This window comes from Sturnus vulgaris, chromosome 20, assembly GCF_052056855.1.
Source record: "Sturnus vulgaris isolate bStuVul1 chromosome 20, bStuVul1.hap1, whole genome shotgun sequence".
In the NCBI taxonomy this organism is placed as follows: domain Eukaryota; kingdom Metazoa; phylum Chordata; class Aves; order Passeriformes; family Sturnidae; genus Sturnus; species Sturnus vulgaris.
Genome location: NC_142262.1, coordinates 584,079 through 603,400, shown reverse-complemented (window position 1 = coordinate 603,400; position 19,322 = coordinate 584,079). Strand labels below are relative to the sequence as shown.

General features: G+C 60.6%; 1 protein-coding gene across 23 annotated transcripts in view; it reads left to right on the top strand.

Annotated features, from left to right (window-relative positions):
* The window catches only part of RBFOX3 (RNA binding fox-1 homolog 3), a 123,361-nt gene that overhangs the window by 49,059 nt on the left and 54,980 nt on the right, over positions 1–19,322 (top strand). For all 23 annotated transcript variants that reach the window (XM_088176525.1, XM_088176521.1, XM_088176532.1 and 20 more), the window contains exon 2: positions 9,134–9,249. The gene's annotated coding sequence lies outside the window, so the exon portion shown is untranslated. The remainder of the gene's footprint in view (positions 1–9,133; positions 9,250–19,322) is intronic.

Sequence of the window (19,322 nt, the reverse complement as noted above, 5' to 3'; positions counted from 1 at the left end):
GGATGGGTGACATGCGGCAGCGGCCCCGGGGCTGTGCTGTGCTGTCCCTGAATATTCCTGGACGAGTGGAAAACCTCGTCCAGGGGATTGTTCAACTCGCGGCAGCCTTCCTGGGGAGTGAGGACATCTCCGCATTTATTCAAGGACATCCCTTCTCAATTAAATCCCTGCATGGGCTAAACAGGCAGGCTGCTGAGATCAAAGGGGTTTTTTTTCCACTCTTTTTTTCCCCCAAAATCATTTAAATGATGCAGTGGAGGGAGTGCGGTGTGTTTGCCTTCCACGAGCCTGGTGGGGAGGAGAAACTGCCATTAAATTCCTGTGGAGGTGTTTCCCTGTGCTGCTGTGGGACTGGGGGAGTTTCTAAGTGGTAGCCACGGGGTGAAGGCACCGGGTGGCCGCAGTGGGATGCGGGATTTTTGGGGTGGCATTGCCCGCCTGGAGCTGTGTGGCCAATCCCCGTTTGCCGCAGCCTCGGCCCGGGGTGCAGCCCCCGCCGGTACCGGCGGCTCGGGGGGGCTCAGCCCTGCCCGGGTCCCCCCGCCCCTCTCGGGCTCCTCAGCGATTGATGGTGTCGTTAAAGCGTCAGGCTGGCCCGGGGCCGGCCCCGCTGCCGTGGGATTTATGGCGGAATGTGCCTTGGGGAAGGTTTTATCACCGCTCTTACAGAGCCGAGCGTGTGCCGGGGGCCGGGCAGGATCCGCTCTGCCCATCACTGCTGGCCCTGGGCTCCCAGTGCCGCGGAGGATGCGGTGGGGATGGTATGGGATGCAGTGGGATGCTGTAGGATGCAGTGGGGATGCAGTGGGATCCCCCAGCTGCCTGTGGGGCTGTGCCCGTGGGACTGTGGACGAGGTTTTTGGGTGCCCAGCCCTGGGCTCTGGCTGCACCCTCCAGGTCTGAGCTCCTCCCGCTCCCTCTGCCGTGGATCCGTCAGTTCAGAAATCGATCCCTTTGCCACCAGCCCGGTCTCCTTTTTCCTTTTAAATGGTGTCACTCTGCTATTTCCTGGCCTCTCTAATAGATTTTTATATAATCACTACAGTGCACTTTTAAAGAGCGATAGATCACGTTCATTGCTTTTCCCCATGATTAATTTCCCATAATAGTCCTCTGTAACACCAAGGCAAAGAGAGGAGAGCAAAGAAAACCCCCACATTATCCACTTTGTGCTCCGAGTATAAATGAATTAGATTTAATTTTTGTTTAATTGTTTCCATAGCTCAGCCTCTGCTAACTTTGCAGGATAATTTATTTTGCAGTCTTGGGGAAAAGAAGGAGAGAAGGTCCCTGTGCCGCGCTTTGCCCGCAGCAGCCGTTAATTACAGCTGATTGCCTTCCCTGCCTGATGGAGCACTGGAGGGTCCTGTCACAGCCCAGGGCCACGGCTGCCGGGCAGAGGAGAGCCGGGCTGGGCATGAGGGAAGTTCCCATGTTCCACATCCAAGGAGGGTCCTGTCTCAGTGGTGTGCTCCTGTCCCTGCAAGGGACCTTGGCTCCTGGGAATCCTATCCTGTATCCATCCCTGGTGTCTGGGAATCACTTCTGAGCATCCACATCCCCCACTGTGCCAGCCCACGGGCACTGGGAGCGGGTCTGTGGCACGGGAAGAGCAGTGGGACGGAGCCACCGCGTCCTCGTCCCACTCGCCCATTAATCACTGCCCGCGGGGGCACCGGGCCCTGCTTAGAATGCGCCGGCAGTGCCGAGGTGAGAGCGGCAGCTCGAGAGAGCCGCGGCTAATCTGCTCCCTCGGAGACGGGCTACCTTCGGCCTGTTAATCAGTTGCAGTAATTACAGTCCCAACTTTACATGTGGAATGTTAATTAAAGGACGGGACGCGGGGATCTGCAGCCTGGCAGCGAGTGCTGTGCCTGGTGCTGCGGGGCTGGGAGGGCTGCGGGTCTTGGGGCATCCCCTGCACCTCCAACTCGTCTGCTGCTCCCTTCAGTGAGCGTGGGGATGGGGACAGGGGCTGGGGCCGTGCCAGGCAGGGGACAGCCAGGCTGGGGGTGCTGGCTCTGCTTTGTGGTTCTGTGGCGGCTGCTGCTGCTTGTGTCCAAAATTGCTTTGCTGAGATGGATGGATAGATTTGTTGAGAAACAGAATAATGCAGCTGGAGCTCCACTGCCCTCCCTGCTTCCTGCCTTGGCCCTGATTTCTCCATAACCTCCCTAGTGGCCCTGAGCCTCTCCTCTGGGCCTCCATCCCACTGTGTCTCTGTCCTGTGTTCCAGCCTCAGAGCATCACCGTGGCCCTCTGCAAGACTCCTTCCTGTGTATCAGTCCCGTCTGCACTGGGGAGCCCCGGGGCTGGATACGGGTCCCAGACACTGTGGGGGTGATGGCACTGCTGGCCTGTCCCTTGGTCCCAGCAGTGTGTTCCTGCCTGTCCTCCCATGGGCAGCTCAGCAATTCAGTTCCTGAGTTCCAGGGTCCCCCTGAGCAGCAGCTCCTCTCCCTTTCATACCCATCCTCCTCCCTGGGGACGAGACCCTCGCGGGTCCTGCCCTGGCTCATCCCTCGCAGGGTGCTGCTGCCTGGGGGGCTGTGCGGGTCCTGCAGGCAGAGTCCCAGTTCCTGTCGAGTCCCTGCCTGGTCCCTGTCCTGTCCCTGCCTCTGCAGAGCCCCATGAGTGCCGCGAGGCTCTGAGCACCATCGTCTGACCAGCGCTGAGCCGCACTTGTCCCTTCCCTGTCCCCGGGGAATATGCACCGTGCTGCAGCCTGCAGCCCCTCCGGCTGCTGCATTGGTGCCTCTGGCTGCACTCGCCTGGCCCAGGGGCCCGGGGAGTCCTGCGGGGCTGCCAGGAGAATCCTGCGGGTCCTTGGAGGGGCTGAGAGCCTGGCTGCAGATCCCAGCTGAGCTGGAGGTGGCAGGAGCTCCCCAGCTGTCCCTGCGGATGGCGCAGGTGTTTTTTGGAGGAGGGAGAAGCCGGCAGCCGGTGGAGGTGGGGACCAGCCCCGGCACGGCCGGGGGAGTCATTAAAACCCCGGTCAGCAGCGGGGAGCGGCGCTGAGCAATCTGCTGGGGCGTCAGTGCCCTGGATTATTGCTGCGAGCAGCTGAAGGAGAGCAGAGAAGAGGCGTGAGCTGAGAGGAATGACAAAGAGGGGAAGGAGAGGAAGAGGCCCTGGAGGAGGAGGAGGAGGAGGGGGAGGCTGGATCAGTGCTGCAGGCAGTGCAGGGTGCTCCAGCAGTGATGCTCTGCTGTCCCTGTCCCTGGCAGGGTGTGGTGTCCCGATGCGTTTCCTGTTGGCCCTGGTGCCCTGTCCCTTGGCAGTGCCCTCCCCACAGTCCCTGGGGCTGCCAGGCTCCTTTCTCGTGTCACTTTTGTTTTCCAAACAGAAAGGCAGAGTTCTCAGGTCACTCAGGTCCTGCTGTCACTTTCCCGTGAGGCCTTAACCAGATGTGCTGGGTCAGTGTGGCAGCTGTCCTGGGGCAGCCAGGGCACAGGAGTGCCCCTCAAGCCAGGATGAGGAATTCCCAGTCCCTGGCACCCGGCCCTGTGTGGTTTCCAGTCAGTGGCTGATGGTGAGGGACAGGGTTTGAGATCCTTAATGAGAGGAGGAGCAGGATGGATCTGAGGGACACATCCCCAGGGAGCTGTCACCTTGACACCAGTGTCACCCGCCCAGGGCTCTGTGGCTGCTGGAACTGAGAGCAGGGACCTTGTGTGGCTCTGGTGGCTTTGGCCTCTCCCATCCCTCGCTGTGGGATCTGGGCAGGGGCCTGCCTTGCTGCTGGGCAGGACAGATCTCCTCTCCCCTGCCCTTGAATCCTCTGTGCAGTGGCATTTTGGCCCTGCCAGGACCCCTGTCACTGCATGTCCCTTTGCTGTGTTCTGCTCTGAGCTCCAGAGGTGATGCTCCATTCCAGGCTCTGTCCTTCTGCTCTGCTCACCCCAGAGAGCCCACCAGGGAATTCTGGACCATAGAAGGACAGAAGCTCCACATTTGTCTTTTCAGTTCATCCAAGCTCCTTTGCATTTCAAGCAGTTGCTCCAGGGAGCTGCTCGAGCAGCAGCTGCTTGTGGGGAGACCTGGAAGAGTCTGGATCCACTGCTGTCCCCTAAAACTGGGAATCTGCTCCTGCCTCCTTTCCTCCATCTTGGAGCTCCTTGGATCTGCTCTGTGGTCTTTCTTTCTCCCTTGGTCCTCAGGCACTGTTCACAGCCACATTTTGCTCACAGGAGGTGGCTCCTGGAGGCCAGAGCTGGTCCTGGAGCTGCCAACACAGATCCCACCTTGGGATCTTCATCCATCCTTCGGTGCTTGAAAGTGCTGGCATTTCTCCATGCAGCAACTCCCTCCTGGCAGAGCCCCAGCTGGATCACAGACACACTGAGGCTCTCTGGATGTTTCCCTGCCTGGTGGCAGGGTCCCTCCTGCAGGAGGGGGAGTCCCTGGTCCATCCCCTGTTGGGACAGGCTGCTCGTGGGGATCCTGGTGAGCCAGAGGGATGTACCCAGCTCCTGGCTCTGGCACAGGGACTGGCACACGCAGGCTGCTCTCCCTGGGTGCTGTGGGCACAGTGTGGCTCTCCCAGCGTGGCTGGTGCCATGCAGTGCCCGTGTAGGAGCTGAGGCTCCGGGGTTACACAGCACAGCCCCACGTTCTGGGCAGCCCCTTCCTGCAGCAGCACCAGATGCTTTCCCTGCAGTTCGAGTTTTCCCATCTCATTCATTTTAGAGATTAATTAAAGTGTTTCCCCTCCCTCTCTCCCAACCAACCTCCCTCTCTCTCTTTTCCCTGCTCCATACAGCTGCACATGGATTTTAGGGTCATGCTTGTTTACATCGGTTATATTTACATTAATGGGTGTTTGTTTTAGGAAAATCAGCAGAAATCCAATAAAAACAAATGTTCTTTGTGTCCCACAACTGGTCCTGCAGCCCTGCTGGGTGGGGACTCCCTGGGGAGCCCATCAGCACCCTGCATGGAGAGCTCTGCCATGGGCACACAGCATCTTCTGGGGGCTGCTGTGGAGTGACCCCAGCGCTTACAAGGTGGTTGGGTGGATTTTCCACACACCCCTGTGTCCCGTGCCAGGTCAGCCTGTGTTTGCCATGTGTTTGCCAGGGATAATCCCCCATCCTGGGGTAGGGATGCTGCTACAGCGCCTCGGATGGGGCAGGCGGCGGGTTCATTCTTTCATCAGGAGCTTGGAGGACGGAGAGCCTTAAGAAGAAGAAAGAGAAAGGGGAGGAGGAACGATAATTATATTTTCCAGTGGCTCTGAGCTGCTGGATGCCTTTAAAGTTGCCTTTGTGCTCCCGCGGGTCAGGCCGGGCAGAGCCTGGCCCGCAGCCGCCTCTGTCGGTGGGGCCGTGGTCTCGGTTATTAACGGGGACATGCAGACCCAGAACCTCAGATCTTCCGTGCAGCTGGTGGGAGGAATGTGCAGGGCTGCCTTATCACGCTCATTTAACTGGTTAATACATCTTCAGAGCAAATAATGCGGGCTGGGGGTGAACTGCTTAACCAACCTCATTACTATTGTGCATTTAGCAGCTTGGAGAAAGATAATACCTTTCAGGTTTGACCCAATTTTAGTTTTTGTTGTCATAACCATGGAAAATCGACCTTCAGAGACCCTCAGCAGTGAGCCTGAATAGGAAGTGATTTACAGCAAAAGCGCTGTGTGGAATGCTTAATGCACTTGTGCAGGAAAACAGTGAGAGCAGCTCCTGGCATCCCTTTGCCACAGCGAGGGCTGCCCGGGCTGCTGGCAGCCCTGTGCCTGATCCCCTGGGCACCTTCTCCCCTGGGCACCACTGCTGCCAGGGCCAGAGCTGCTCACTGCAGTGGTGACAGACCTGTGGTCAGTGTGTACCCCATGGTCAGTGTGTACCCCATGGTCAGTGTGCCCCCCCACAGTCCCCGTGCCCCCTGAGCACCTCTTGGCCCAGGTGAGCTCAGCCTGGCCGAGTGTGCCAGGTCCTGGCTGGACTCTCCCACCATGGCCAGCCTGTGGCGTTTGTGCTGGTGCCCTTTGCCCCCGTGTGTGCCATGGGAGCAGTGACAGCCCTGGCAGCTCGGTGACAGCCCTGGCAGCTCGGTGACAGCCCTGGCACGGCGCCGGCAGTGTTCCCACGGGTGAGATGTCACCCACAGCCCACGGGGGTGGTTCCATCACTTTGGGTTTGTCTGTGGCAGGCAGAGACTTCCCCAGCTCTGGCAGTGGGGCTGCGTGGGACCTTCCTCTTGCTCCCGTGGGGAGGAGGGTGGCAGGGAGGTGACAAACCTTCCTCCCCTTTCCCTGAGGCAGCTGCAAGTGTGGCTCTGCCCCCCGAGCCTGTCTCTGTGCTGCTGCTGTGGCGTGTGGGTGGTCCCTGTGCACGGGATTCCAGCTGACAGCAGTGCCTGGGGCTGGGCGAGTGCTGGGAGAGGCTGATGCCCACGGCGAGCGGGTGATGCCTGTGGGCTACAGGTGATGCCTGTGGGTTTCAGGCTCCTCCAGCACACCCCTGGGGCCCGAGGGGCACTGGGAACAGATGGTGCCCATGGGATGCAGTGCCTGGCTCAGCCCCAGCACCCAGGGGCTCTGCTCACTGCCGTGGGAGCTGTGGGAGAAGTGGGGTCTGTCCAGCCAGGGGGGCAGTGGGGACATGCTGCCCTCCCTCCCCAGGGCTGTGTGGGGGCACCCCGAGGGCAGGCAGTGCTGGGTCGCTGTAATTCTGCTGCTCAGCAGCTGAAGGAGAAGCTGATCCCTCAGCGCAGGAGTTGAAACTCTTTAGCCTTGCTCAGTGTCACCTCCATGGCCACGGGTACCTCCAGGTGTGACGTAAGTGTAGACCCGGGGAAAAAACCATCTTGTGTTTAGCATCAGAATCCTGTCAGTGAGCGCCGTGTTGTGCTGCACAGGTACCGCCTTGGGCAGATAAATGGGAAATAGCTGCTGCTGGGGCTGGAGCAGGAGCTGCATCTCGGGCTGCTCAGGTGCCGAGTGCTGCTTCAGCGACTTCGCTGCTGGCAGAAAATTCCTCTCCCCGCTCCCCTGCAATCCAGGGAAAAGCGCCGCGGGCTCCTGCTGCCCCCAGCCCTGCCTGCCGAGGGGCATTGCTGTGGCACCCACGGCCGCGGTGGCTCTGACAGAAGGCACCGGGCTGGGCCAGGACAGCGGCAGAGGCTCAGCCTCCCGAAAATGAGCCGGTGCTGCTTGGTCCTGCCCCCTGCAGCAGCCAGGCCGGCCCAGGGATTGCGGATGCTGTGGGCAGCTGCATCATCTTCCCATCTCCTCCCTGAGGTGCTGCTGGCTTTGATAAAACCTCTCAGCCTTGCAGGGGTTGGCTTGTTGATCTAATCGCTGTGGTTTAGTGTGCAGTAAAAGCCCAGTGGCTCCTGGGGGAGATGTCCTGTAGGGATTTGCAATTCACTTTCCCATCCCTCCTGGGGAAGGAACACTCTCCCAGTGGTGGGGTGCTGCAGGGATGCTGCTGGGCCCCCAACACCAGTGGGGAACGTGCCAGCCCTTGTCCTGCACTCACACGGGTTTGCTTTTGAAAATAGAAGGTGCTGAAAAAATCCTGCAGTGTTCAGTTTGTTCCAGTGATGCAATTGGGTTTTCCCAGTGTTTGCACATGACTGGAGGGGTTCAGTCTGGGGCAAACCCCGCAGTGTGAGTCCCCCCTGAGGCCCCAGCCCCACCGTGGGTCCTGGTCACACACAGACCACACAAACCACAGCAGGGAGGGAACAGGGCTGGTGGCAGAGCCTGTGGAAGGGGACACCAAGGGGGTTTAGGGGGCACCAGGGGGGTTTAGGGGACTGGCTGTGACAGACCAGAAGAGGCTGGGATGGAAGGGCTGAGGCTGACACTGCTGAGCTGTAGCTGTGCCTGCTGATGAGGAGCAGAGCCTAATGAGCAGGACTAATGAAGCAGGAGGGGAATTCCAGCGAGTCTGGGGAGTGCCTGTGATGTTCAGTGTATCTCTGTGGGTTCTCTGTGCTCTGTCCCCAATCCAGTGACAGTGCCCATCGCAGGGATGGTGCCCGCAGCATGCTTGGTGTGCTGGGTGGCTGCAGGTGCCAGTCCCAGAGTGGGTGTCCCCAGTCTGCTCCTTTGGGCTCCCTTTTGGATTTTTACTGGCTCTGCCCTGCTGGGAAGCCCATCCCTGTCTGGGTATGGCACTGCTGGGGTTACTGGAATCTGCTGGGATGGTGTTTGGGGGACACTGGTGGCTTCACACAGCCCTGGCCAGCAGCCTGCTTCAGGGATTGCTGCAGAGCCAGCAGGGCTCGGCTCCCTTCCCACCTCCCTCTTGGCCACGGCTGGTTCAGCATCAGGAGGGGATTTGCAGCCACACCACGGTGGAAGGTCTTGTCTTCCTCTTCTCCTTGGTTTTTAATGAGCCAACCTTGGAGGACCTTGAGCTCCACTCCTGCAGCTCTGCTGTGACTTATCTCCCAGCTTCTGCCCCTGTTCCCTGAGGGGATAAATCTCAGTTCCCAGTGTGGAGCCGGTGCTCGGAGCCCTGCCCACCCACGGTGCACGGCACGAGGGGGGAGCGCCTGGCCGAGGTGCCAGGGGACGTCACTGCTCTGTGCTGTGATGGATGGGCTGCCCGAGGGAACAGGGAAAACGTCCCATGACAGTTGGGGACAAGCTGTTCAATTATCTCCTGTTCAACCTGGGTCGGGGAAAATCAAACGTGGAGCTGCCGGTGGCCTCCAGAGAGCCTTTGGGGGAACAGGTGGGTTGGGGGCTGTTTTCCTTTTGGAAGGAATCTTTGCCGTTCCTTGTCTCCACCCCATTTACTGATCTGAGGCCAGGGCTGGTGCTGGCAGGGAGGCAGGAGCAGCCTCAGCATTTTCTGTCAGTGCAGAGACAGGGACATGTCCCACTGGGGAGCTGCTGTGTGCCCTGTGCAGCCAAGCCCCGTTCCCTGGGCTGAACACCCTTCCCTCTCCCCAGGGGCTTTCCACTGGGCAGGCTCCTGCCTCTGCACGCCAGGGGCTGCTCCAGAGCTGCTCCCCAGCCCCGAGATGGTTGTGCTGCTGGAGGAGTGGGCCAAGTGTGTGAGTGTGCAGAGCTGTGGTGCTCTGAGGCGCCGAGCTCTGCCTCGTCCTCCTCCGTTCTCAGCGGCGGTGCCCACGCAGGGACGCGACTGGAGCCTCTCCCTCTCTCTTTCAGGCTGAGAAATTGCTGCTGTGAGACCCCGACGGCTCTTCCTGACACCTTGGAGGGGTGAACACGAGTGTGAGCTCCCACCTGCCACCACACCTGAGGCACCTGCTCTTGGTCTGCAGGTATGTTGTTTCCACCCAGCAGTTCTGCCACGGGAGGGCACGGAGATATTTTTTGGTTGAGGATGAAGATGCTGCTTCCCATGGCTGTGCCTGGGACAGCAGCTCACAAGCAGCCCACCAGGGACTTAGCAGCAGCTCTGGGTACAGATCCTGTGAGCCCAGACTCTTGTGTGATCACCTGGTACAGGGGAACATTGCTGGGAGAACACATCTGCTCTAATCCTTGTGGGATGTGGCAGGGAGGGTCTGGTTCTGCCCACTGATCAGTTCCAGCCGTCTCCCTCCTGCTGGCTGCAGGAGTGGGGAGGTCCTGGAGTGTGCAGGACCTTGGTGGTGCCCTGCATGGAAGGGCAAGTGTGTGCCCTGTGTGCCCATGGAGCACTCACAGAAGGAGGTGTGTGCCCTGTGTGCCCATGGAGCACTCACAGAGTGAGGTGTGTGCCCATGGAGCTCGCACAGCCCCGCTGGACCCGGCTCCCGCAGCCTCCCCCGAGGGCTGCGTGTGGCTCCGTGTGCTCTGGGCTGAACCCATCGCCGTCGGTTCATGTTACACAGACTGAAACCCCCTCGTGCTGACACCAGTCTGCACTGGGAGCTTGAGGAGTTCAGATTTAAAACTCTGGAGGGCAGTGGGACTCTCCCCTCCAGAGGAGGCGTTTTCCCTGTTTGTTCCCGGCGCTGTGAGCACCCACAGGTTCAGCTCAGAGAGCCATGGCCACGCTGTGGCAGCCATGGTGAGCAGGGACCGGGCTCTGCTTGGGGCTGTTCTGCCACAGAATTTGGGTTTCAGTGCCTGCTCCACTAACTGCTGTGCTGGGGGGACCCCCAGAGCTGGGACTGCTCTTCTCCCAGCTGGCAGCAGCCAAGGGCAGTGCCTGGGCAGCAGAAGTGCCCGTGGGGCCGTGCAGCACCGGTGGGCTCAGAGCTCTGCAGGCTCCCAGTGTGGGGGGCTGCCTGTACCCCCCTGGCAGCACTGCACACTGGCTCCTCCACTCTGCCCCAGCCCCAAGTGCCTGCTCAGAATCATGAAATGGGAGCGAGAGCTTGAGGCTCTTGTCTGTCCCTTGCTGGGGTACAGGTCGTCCAGAGCGTGGGATCAGAGTGGCCGTGCAGATGGATTCCCCAGCTGCATTCATCGGTTCAGAGGCAGCAAAGGCAGCTGAGCTCTGTGCATCACCTTGAAGCTCTGGGGTTTTTTTTTTGTCTTTAGAAAACTTTGGGTGGATGTTATTGCTCATGAAAGCAAGGGGCTGATCATGCTGGGAAGGAGCAGGCGTAGTGTGGGCTGGCACTATTATGCAAGCTTCCCACATGCCGCTCTGCCAGTGCACTCCGTTCCAGAACAACAGCACGCGTCCTCGTGCCAGCCCCGAGCCCACCCCCGGGTCTGCCAGAGCACCATGGGCCCACTGTGCCCACCCCCGGGTCTGCCAGAGCACCATGGTCCCACTGTGCCCACCCCCGGGTCTGCCAGGGCACCATGGGCCCACTGTGCCCACCCCCGGGTCTGCCAGGGCACCACGGGCCCACTGTGCCCTCGCCGTGCTCCTGCCTGGAGCCAGCAGCCCCACGCCTGGGCAGTTTTGGGGTGAAGGGGTGCATGGTCCTCCCCAGCCCCCCAGCACTCTGCTGTCGTGAGCGTGGGCCAAACTGGGAGCACTGGGAGTTTTTTGCACTGCACTGGGACCTGTCTGGCTCTGGGCCCGGGGCTGTGCTGCTCCTCAGGAGATGGCAGTCAGGTTGTCACCCCCGCCACAATGCCCTGCTTTGGGAGGGCTGTGCCTGGTCTGGGGCTGGTGCAGCCATTGCTGCTCTGGGCAGCAGGGCACAGTTGGGCTCGCTGGGGCTCAGGCCACCGAGCCTCTCCCCTGTCCAGCTTTTCTCGCTGCTTTCCTCCTCCTCCTCCCCTGGAGCCTGCCTGAGGCCGTGGGGTGTGTGGGTGCTGGTGCCGAGCTTGGGGCTCCCTGGGCTGATGAGGAACATCCTGGAGCCAGTGCAGAGCCCCTGTGGCGACTGTCCCATCATCCCCATCCCTGCTGGAGCCCCCCCGGGAGGAGAGTGCTCCTTCAAGAAAGACTTGGAGATGAGCAATGGAAAACATCTGACAGGGGAGCCCTTGAGGCGCTTTTGTTCCAGCGAGTGGGAGTGTGAGATCCGCTCAGACATGAAAGGCTGCGCGGCTCCGTCCCCAAAGTCACGGCGCAGGAGGACGGGGGGTGTGCGGCTGCACCGGGAGGTCATCCCGGGAACGACTGGCACCGGGATCCCCCTCCCTCCCTCCCTCCTTCCCCTTCCAGCAACTAAATTAGGTCACACTTGAAAGTCAGTTTCTTGGCTGTGGATTTAATTTAGCTTTTCCAGGCTAGTTATCATATAATAAATTCCAGGAGATTTATAGAAAACATGCCCAGGGAGGCTTAGCCAGTGTGTAACAAGATTTGTGCCTCTTCCCCGCTGCTGAGCAGCTCTGGCGAGCGCAGTGCTGCCGGCAGATGTGTGGGCAGGGCTGGCAGCCCCTGGGAGCTCCCAGGGAGACGGGGCAGCCCCAGAAATGAGAGTGGGGCATCACCCCACAGCTCTCTGGGGCACGGCAGGGTCCCAAATGCAGCTGTCCTGTGCCCTGGCTCCCCACCAGCCATAAATCCCCCGGGGCCGGAGCATTGCTGCCCTTCATGGCTTGTCTGCTCGCCTTGGCTCGGTGTGGGCAATGCCCGTGCCAGCGGTGCCGGTTCGTGCCCAGGGGCACCGCGGTGCTGAGCGGGCAGAGAGGAGCCCCTGGAGCCTCTCGGTGCGTTCTGCTCGAGGGGTGACGGTGTGCACTGTCCTGCTGGGGGTACCTTGTGCCCTCCCTGCCCTGCTCCCGCACAGGGACCATCGCACAGAGCTCAAAGCGGCGTCTCTCTGCTCTCCCCGCTGCTGGGGCGGGTTCACCACGCTGGGCAGGGAAGCGCTGGAGTCCGGAGGGGTTTGTGGCGATGGCAGCGCAGGGCTGGGAGCCGGCACCGAGGGCACTGCTCCGCTGCCGCTAACGCCGCCCAATTAGTGTCTCATTAGTCACTCCGTGTGTTAAAGCATTAGGAACAATTAAGGGTGAGAAGAGTTTCCAGATGTAGCGGCGGGCGCTGGAGCTGGCAGCTCCGCTGGCTGCTCCCGTGTGGAAGGGATCGTGCACACAGCGGGACTCAGTGCGGGGCCGAGGGGTGCAGGGCGCTCCTCTGCTATCGCTGCAGCTGGGGCCAGCAGAGCTGGGATGGAGCCCCAGCGGGGGCTGGTGGATATAGGGAGGAGCTGCTGGGATGCCCGTGGATGAGGGGCACAGCCGGGCCTGCTCCCTGGGATTGGGTTTGCTCAAATCAAATATTTATTTGCTGTTGCAGCTGGGTGTGAGTCAATCCCTGCATGCCCCCAGCCGGTGCTGGCAGCCCCGCGCTGTCCTGGCCAGAAACCGAGGCTGGGGAAGTGCCTGGCTATGAGCAGCAGCACGGGAACATCGGGGACATGTGGGGGACAGCTGCCTCGACAGAGACAGCGCCGTGCTGTGACACTTTTAGGTGCGGGAGAAGTAGCACAAGCAGAGACGAATGTGTCTTCAGAGCCCAAATGCAAGTGACTTCAGCTCCCCAGAAATAGTCCCTGGGCAATGCAGGGGGAAGGGACCTGGAGCTGCAGCTCCTGGGGATGTTGGAGTGCTCCTGTGAGATTTTCCCCACGTGCAAGGTGAGCTGCACTCCCAGCATTGCCCCCCACCCCATGCTACTGGAGAGGCCACGAGCCAGGGGTCACGGAGGTGGCCGTGCCGGCACAGACACCAAACATCTCAGCCTGTGACGAGCACTCAGGGAAGGTTCCCTGTCAGCTCTTGGAGCCCCTGGGTGCCCTCGTGGTGTGGAGAGTGTGGGGGGCACCAGCGGGCACTGCTGCTGTGGTTTCCCTCACTGTGAGATGCTGGCGTGCAGCAGGGCACTGGAGAGGGGCACAGTGGCCTTCAGTGCATTGAAATAATTTCTGTGCTGCTGTCCCCAGGGCGAGGAGCAGTGCGTGGACAGATGGTGTTTTTGAGTGACCTTGTAGCTCTGAGCGGTTCCCTCGGCTGCTGAGTAACGGTGGGAGCCGCGGGAAGCGGCAGCGGTGCCACAACCTGCTCGGGCCAGCGGGGGCCTGGCAGGGAGCCAGGGCTGGGAGAGAGGTGGGGGGAACCAGGGGATGGAGCCAGAGCCCGACAGCCCTAACGGGAGGGCTGCAGGGAAATTCCATGTGCACTGCGATCCCCGGCTCCCCTCGGCTGTGGGAAGAGGGTGGTGGATCCAGCGAGGCTGTGCTGGGCTCCCAGCAGCTCCTCCAGCCTGCAGCCCGGGCTCTTCACCTCGGCACAGGATCACTCCTCGTGCTCCCCGTGCTCTTCCTCGGGAAGGGCCTGAGCTCTCTCCAGGAGCTGAGACAGCAGTGCCCGCAGCTGGCACGGTGGGCACACACTGGGGAGTCCATGCTGTGCCCAGGAGGGCAACAGGTAGAAAAGCTTCTGCCACGTGAAGTTTCTTTCAGAGCTGCGGTCCAGGACAGCGATCCTGAGGGAGCAGATCCAAGGGAGGGGAGAATTGCACTGCAAGGTGCAGCTTTGCTGTCGAAGAGTCACCCTGGGCAGGCTCAGCTCCTCTGGCACCCTTGCAGCCTCCTACGAACTCCGTGCGGGCTGCAGCACCGAGAGGTGTCCTAAATTGGGGAAGGAACAAGGAGCTCTTGGCACTCGCCTGGAGCATCATTTGCATTCCGGCGCAGCTCCCGGCTGCGAGGGAGGCGGGGGCCCGGCAGCCGCGGGGCGAGCAGTGGGGCGAGCAGCGGGGCCAGCCCCGGCTGTCGGAGCATCCCGCGGGACCGGGGCTGTGGCTCGGGGATCACCGCGCACCAGGTTTCTTGTTCTCCTTCTTCTCTGACTGAACTTTGTGTCCAAGTTCGCTGTCCAAGATTTGTGCCTTTGCCAGGCGGGAGTTGCCGTCTCGCTGTGGGGCCGGTGCCCTGCGATCTGTGATGAGCCAGGGTGGAGCTGGCTGCGTTCCCGTCTGGTTTGTGCTCCCCGGGGATGGAGAGGGTGCACGGGCTGTGAGGAGCAGCCGGGGCTGGGCAGTGCCCGCAGATGGCTTCAGGCAGTCTGGGCAGTGGCCGTGGGGTGGGATGCTGGCCCCTGCCCCAGGGCTCGTGGCCGGAATCCTCTCTAAGCCACGATATGGCGAGGGCAGGGCGAGGCGAGCAGCGGAGCGGGTCCGGGGGCGCAGGACCCCAAACTGCTCTGGAGGGACTGAGCCGGGGGCCGAGGGCACCCGCTGGGTCTGCCGTGTGCGGGAGCGCAGTGCAGAACAGCAGGAGGTGAGCGGGGACGGGGGACTGTCCTGCCGAGGTGTCCCGAGCTCCCGGGCAGGAGGTGGGTGCGGCTGGGGCGGGGAGCTCTGTCCCGGCGCTGGGATGAGCCCCGGGGGCTCTGCCCCGTGTGCCGGAGCTCAGCATCACCCACCGCGCCGGTGCCAGCATCTGAGCAGCTCCGCTTACTTAACATGCAGCAAGTGTTGTACTCGGAGAAATTTAGACGTAATTTTTTTGTGCTTGCATGTAAATGTGGGTAGGTGCTGTCCTGATTGATGGCAATTAGCATTTTCTAACGGTAACAGATGTTCGGATTGCCAGGAGGCTGGTACCTAACGCCCACACTGCCATCTGTTCTGCTGGGCACTGCCTGGGGAAGCGGCACCAGCGCTGCGGACCTGCGGGGCCGTGCTGGGGTGTGTTTAACAGCACTGTGCAGGGGGGGTTATTATGGGCTTTTTTCTGGGGGAAAATAATAATAATAAAGACGTTTTCAGGTTTATAAATAGTACACTGTTTATTATGGGATGGAGGCTTTCCATCTGATCAGCAGCCTGGATTGCTGCACAGTCTGGACAGGGAGCAGGTTTCCAGGGATGCAGTGGGAAGGGGTTTGGTGGAGCGGCCAGTGGGTGTTCATGGGCAAACCTCCATCCTCTGCCAGCTCTCCGTGTGGTCACTGCTTGTGGGGACAAGCTCTGCTGTGGGCGTCTCTTGTCAGCTGTGGGATGGAAGCAGTGAAACATCTGTGTGCTGTTTGAAGGTGTTTAAAGGTGTGGCTTAGGCAGAGCTGCAGAGCCCTGAGCCCAGTCCCACTGGCCAGGCAGTCCCACTGCAGCTCCTCTCCTCGCCCACTGCCCTCCTCATTTCCTCCTGCCTCCCTTTATCTGCATTCTTTTGCACCCATTTTTCTTGTGCCAACCTTGTCCTTTAGCGTGACCAGCTCCTCCCAGTGCCCATTGCTTATGTATTTATAGAGAAGCTTTGATTTGGCTCAGACCAGCTCCTCTGTCCTGCTCCTTGTGTGTGTTCCTAGAGCAGCTCTCCATCCCCTGGCAGCGCTCCCTGCTCCCCCAGCCTGACCCTCCCAGACAGGGCCATCCCACGGATCCAGTGGATCCATGGATCCTGGCTTCCAGCGCCAGGCAGCCCGGGAGCTCACACACTCACACACTCACACTCACACTCACACACTCACACACTCACACTCAGTCTTACACACACTCAGACACTCTCACACACACTCTCACACTCATTCTCATTCTCACACTCACACTCAGTCTCCTCCCAGCTGCTGGAGCCGGTGACTCAGAGTCAGCCGTGGCTGAGTAATGCACTGAGATGAGTCTCTGAGTTGTGTGTGTCTCTGAGATGAGTCTCTGAGATTTCTCTGGGATGTCTCTGGGATGTCTCTGAGATTTCTCTGGGATGTCTCTGGGATGTCTCTGAGATGAGTCTCTGAGATTTCTCTGGGATGTCTCTGGGATGTTTCTGGGATGTGTCTCCCTGTGCTTACCAGGTTGGAGCAGATGCTTCCATGTTCAGTGCTTTGGACTTTGCTCAGTCTCAGGCCCTGCCAGCCCCCTCCTCCTGCCCCCCCATCCCACTGCCTTGCTGCATGAGGTACAGGCAGATCTTACCTGTTTGTTGTGTATTTGGTTTTCCACTGAGCTCCTGTCCTGCGTGGGGGCTCGGGGATCTTTCCCTGCCTGACTCCTCTCGTTCCAGGCTGTGCTTTCCAGTGCTTGACACGATGTGCTGGGACAGTTCTGGGGGGTTTCTGGGATGGGGGACATGCTGCCCCTGGTACAGGACCCGGTGGGAGTCACCACAGAGGAGCTTTCAGGCAGGTTTGGGCTGAGCCCAAGTCTCATCCTCGTGTGAGAGGTTCAGCCCTTGCTGCAGAGCTGGCACCGAGGCACCTGGTGATGCCTGGGAGGTGTATGGGCTTCCCATAGGAAATGTGGCCTGGGGACAGGGATTTGGGCTGGGGATGGGGTGAGGCGTTTGAGTACAGACAGGCTTCTTCCCCGCACTTTTTTTTTGTTGTTGTTGTTGGAAAACAATTCTGCTCCGTCTTTGTTTCTTCCCCTCGCTTTTCACATTCATCTGGGAAAATTTCCCTGGGTGCTCGCAGAGGTGTCACCAGCCTGACAGCTTGTGCTGCTCTAATAAAATGGCTCCGTAGCAGAGGGTTTGATCTATTTTTAAAGCGAGCTCAGCACTGTCTCCTCCCGCCCTCCCACTGGCAGCAAAAGGAGCCCGAAGGCTCCTGGGAGCGGCTGGAGCCCAGGGCTGTGCCACAGCCGTGCCAGGAGCACTGGCCGTGCCCAGAGCTGTGCCACAGCCGTGCCAGGAGCACTGGCCGTGCCCAGGGCAGTGCCACAGCCGTGCCAGGAGCACTGGCCGTGCCCAGGGCTGTGCCACAGCCGTGCCAGGAGCAGTGGCCGTGCCCAGCCTGCCTGTGCCCATCCCTGCTCCCTGTGCCCAGGAAATGCTCCGGGGAGCAGGACAGGGCTCCCTCCGCCGCTGTGTCAGGGAGAGGAGCTCTCTGCATGGTTTTTATCCCTCCAAGCAGTGACTGTGCTGTATAAATGAACATAGGGAAACTTCGCTCCACTTGGAAGTTCGGTATTTTCTGCTTGTTTGATGCCCCGTTATTAAAACTCAATTTCTACGAATAACATCCTTTAAATAGAATTCGTCTTCCAGCGATGACTCATTGCAGAGCAGCAGCTCCTCGCAGGAGAAGGCAGCACGAGGGCAGGTCTGGCACTGGCAGCCCTGGGAATCCCCAGATCAGTGCCCGGGGCTTTGCTGAGTGCAGGGGAAGCCGCCCTGGCTGCTCTGCTGCCCATCCTGCTGCTCCAGCTGCTGCCAGTGCTGCGGGCTGGGCTCGGGGATCGGGTCCCCGGGGTGTTGTGGGGTGTCCCTGCAGACGCCGAGTGCAGGAGGGACCGTGCTGGTGTCACCCTGATGGTGTCACCCCTGCCTCCTGCCTGGGCTGTCCCCCCTGGCGGTGACAGCCTGGGGCTGAGGTGAGCTCCCAGAGCAGGAGGCTGCAGGGATGAGGATGTGATGGATCCCTGCACAGGGCAGTGCCAGGGCAGTGCAGAGCAGGACGTGGGGCATGGTGAGATGTGCCCGTGTGTGTGCCCGTTCTCACTCGTGTGCCTGTGCTGGTTCCCTTGGTGAAGCTTCTTACAGAGGCGTCAGGGACAGGAATAGGTGTGGGAATTGTGTCGGGGAGTGCAGGAGGATTGGAGGTGTTCACTACAGGGGGTTTGGATGGAGTCTGGACGGCAGCAGGATGGACGGGCTGGGGCTGAGGGGCTCCTCTCCAGCTGTCTCACCAGCACAGCAGCACATCTGCACAGGGCAGCTTTCCCCAGGGAGGAAGAGGAGGGCACAAGCCAATCTCCCAGCCCAGGCAGTGTCAGCCTGGGGCAGCTCCAAGTGGTCCTGAGCTCCTGCAAAAATGAATTTTCTCGGTGCTCTTGCCTCCTCCCTGGGACGCCGCTCGCTCCGGTTCAAGGGTTCCTGCCAGGATTATTATTCTTTCAGGTCTGACATCTGTTAAGGTGACAGCAGCTGGGGAGAGGGAACGGATTGGAACAAATTTCTCATAAAAAGTAGCTAAGTTGATGAAACCATTACGGTGCCTGCATCCGGCACTCCATCACGGTGACACCCGGGGGACAGGGACAGCGCTGCCGTGGGCTGAGTTTTGCCCTGGGAGGGCGGGCACAGCCCTCTGTCCCTCTGTCCCGCCCATCCCTCAGCTCTGCTCCCTCTCCTGTCCCACATCCTGTACTTGGCCATTCCTCCGTGCTGGTGCTGCTGTGCCCTGCGAGGGCCCTGGGGTCCCTGGGGTCCCCGGGGTCCCCAGCCCTGGGCTGTAAATCCTGCTGGTGCCTTTCCCTGCAGAGGTGCTGCTCCAGGGACCATGAAGAGCCAAGAGAACTTCAGAAAAGGCAGCTAATCTCCAGACCATGCCTCAGAAGTGGTTTTTAATCCCTTTTCCACCCCCACAGCCTCCTTCATTCTCAGCTAGAAGTGGTCACCCCTGTTAAGTGCTTGCTCCTGGGCTGAGCACTGAGCTGCTGGAGGAGGCTGGGATGTGGAAGGAAAACCCTTTTTCCTGGAGGCGTTGAGCTATTCCTTACCGTGACCTAGATGTCAGTTTAATGCTCCGACAAGTCCCAAGACTCACATATGAAGTTGCCCAGGGGAAGAGGATATTTCAGGAGCACAGAAGCTGCTCAGCAGTGGTAAAGTGCACGAGCTTTCCCTGGCAGGAGCCGTGCTGAGCCTCCGTCTGCTGGTGCCCGCCGTGCCAGGCGTGGAGCGGTGCCCCCTCTCCTCGGGGTGTGAGCGCGGTGCCCGGGCACTGGGAGGGTGGCTGGAGCCCTGGCACACCGTGGCCGTGCCCTGGCACACCGTGGCCGTGCCCTGCAGAGCTCCGGGGCCGGGGCTGGAGTGGGAAGGGGAGCTGCAGGTGCTGCCTGCCCGGTGTGCAGCTCCGTGCCCCGAGCAGGAGCAGCCCCAGCTCCATCCCCTGGCTCCTCAGCAGAGGAGCAGGCACAGCTGGCACAGCTGGGGGATGCCCAGAGCCGTGCTGGGTAAATGTGGGTTTGCACACTCACCCCTCAGTGTCCCTGCCCATACCCAGGGCTTGTGTTCCCGCTTCTCCCTCACTCCCCGTGCTCCTCTGTGCC